General features: G+C 39.7%; 1 non-coding gene across 1 annotated transcript; it reads left to right on the top strand.

Moving 5' to 3' along the window:
• The first annotated feature begins 1,441 nt into the window (after positions 1-1,441).
• Positions 1,442-1,551, top strand: LOC120107690. Its single transcript, XR_005509368.1, has one exon. It is a non-coding gene; the product is annotated as a small nucleolar RNA R71 (small nucleolar RNA).
• The last annotated feature ends 906 nt before the right edge of the window (positions 1,552-2,457 follow it).

Raw genomic sequence — 2,457 nt, forward strand, 5'->3', positions numbered from 1 at the left:
CTTGTCTACTTGGACTAATACATCCTCGATAATCCTCCTTGGAATTTTAACTGACCTGTCAGCTAAATGCAAAGTGACGGAGGTTGGCTTCAACTCACCTAAACCAAGTTGCTCATATACAGAATATGGCAACAAATTCACACTCGCCCATAAATCTAACAATACTCGCTCTATCCTAAAGTCACCTATGATGCATGAGATGGTTGGGCAACCTGGATCTTTATATTTAGGGAGAATGTTGTGCTGCAAAATAGCACTCACATTTTCAGTTAAAAATGCCTTCTTCTTAACATTTAATCGGCGTTTGATAGTACACAAGTCCTTCAAAAATTTGGCATATGAGGGTACTTGTTTGATTGCATCAAGAAGAGGTATGTTGATCTTTACTTGTTTAAAAAGTTCAAGAATTTCAGAATTAGGTTCGAGCTTTTGCAACGGCTTTAACCGTTGTGAAAAAGGTGGAGGAAAAGGACATTCAACTTTCTTAGTAGAAGTTGGGACCTCAACTTCTTCTTTGTCCCTTTCATCAACTTTGGGAGCATCAGAATTAGAAGTGACCTGCGGTCTCAATGGGACGGTTTGATCAATGACTTTCCCATTACGCAAAGTCATGATGCTTTTTGCATGTTCTGTATGCGAACTAGAGGGAGCCGTATTATTACTACCGTGCACTTGTGGGTTAGGTTGGGGTTGAGCTGGAAGCTTACCCTTCTCTTGGGTACTTAGGACGGTAGTCAACATTAAAAATTGGTTCCTTATATCTTCAAAATTTCGAGTATTTTGAGCATTGATATTAGCTTGACCTTGTAGAAAAGTTTGTATGGATTGCAAAGTATCCTCGATATTTGGCTTTTGAGAAGGTGATGGTGCATAAGGAGGATGTGCAGGTGGAGGAGCTGAATGGTGTGACTGTTGAGGATGATCGTTTCTCCACCTAATGTTTGGATGATTCTTCCAACCAGGGTTATAGGTATTCGAGTATGGATCGTTATAAGGCTTTTGGTAGGAGTTCATAGCATTTGCTTGATCGTGCAAGACTTCTTTGAATGCCGGTATGGTGGGACAATCTGTAGTAGTATGACTCGACATATCGCAGATACCACAACACTCGTTTCTAAGCTCTATAGTCTTGACAGGCTCAACCTTCCTAAGCTCAATTTCTTCTACCTTCCTAGTGAGGGCTGCCATTTTAGCGTGAAGATCATCCTCAGTTCTGAGGTTGTAAAGGCCTCCCTGTACAGAGCTAGTAGGCTTAGGCAAAGACTTGTTGTTTCTATCCCCGTTATCCCAAAGTTGGGCAGTCTCAGCAAGGGAATCCAAATATTCCCATGCTTCATCAGGGTGTTTTTCTAAAAATCTACCATTGCACATGGTCTCTACAAACTGTTTCAACTGTGGAGATAAACCTTCATAAAAGAAGCTAATGGTTCTCCAAGTTTCGAACCCGTGATGAGGGCATGAGAGAAGAAGGTCTTTAAATCTTTCCCAACATTCATAAAATGTTTCATTATCTTTTTGTTGGAAATTGCTAATATGTCTTTTTAAAAAGTTGGTCCTTTGTGTGGGGAAGAACTTCTTTAAAAATTCTCTCTGCATATCTTGCTAATTTCTTATTGATCTAGGTCGCAAAGAGTTTAGCCATGTTTTGGCCTTATCCTTTAGAGAGAAAGGAAACAATGTCAACTTGAGGACATCCTCGGTGACATTTGGCACTCTAAATGTAATGCTCAATTCTTCAAAATCCTTTAAATGAAGATACGGACTCTCGGACTCTAACCCATGAAACTTGGGCAGCAATTGGATTACCCCTGGTTTGATGTCAAAATGTCCTACATTATCAGGAAAAATTATGCATGAAGGCTGACTAGTCCTAGCCGGTTGTAGGTATTGTCTTAGAGTCATAACATGGGATTCTCGTTCTCGATTGTGGTGACTCCCCGCATCTTCATTTAGATCAGCCATCTCACAAGGTGTGAGATATTGAGAAGGAATTTCAGGGGTATGTCCTAAGGGATGATCTAAAGTTGTACGACTAATCGACTAGTGTCGTCCCTATTCCACTTTAGCATGCAAAATATTTCCCTCTCTTTTTTTTTCTTTTTTTTGAAAAAAATAAAAGAAAATAAAAAATAAATATAAGTACCAACTAAAGTTACCCTAAAACGATATCCTAAAACAAAAATTTTATTCACAATCAAACATGCAACAAAACATTACACCTCAATTTCTAATATTTTTCTTAAATTTCTAGACAGCTCCTAACTGGTTTGAAGAAGACACCTAAGCCTCCAATCCGGTCTAATAAACCGAGTTGACCAGGTAAGCTCCCAGGTAAGTGGAGGGGTCACGATGCGTTCGCAAAGGTCCCACTTAAAACCCACTTGCCTCGAACAGATGAACTGTCTCCTTTATAGGGACAAAGCTTGCCTAGACATCAACTAAGCCACAGAGCGAAAT

The sequence above is a fragment of the Phoenix dactylifera genome, unplaced genomic scaffold (genome assembly GCF_009389715.1).
Source record: "Phoenix dactylifera cultivar Barhee BC4 unplaced genomic scaffold, palm_55x_up_171113_PBpolish2nd_filt_p 000961F, whole genome shotgun sequence".
In the NCBI taxonomy this organism is placed as follows: Eukaryota; Viridiplantae; Streptophyta; class Magnoliopsida; order Arecales; family Arecaceae; genus Phoenix; species Phoenix dactylifera.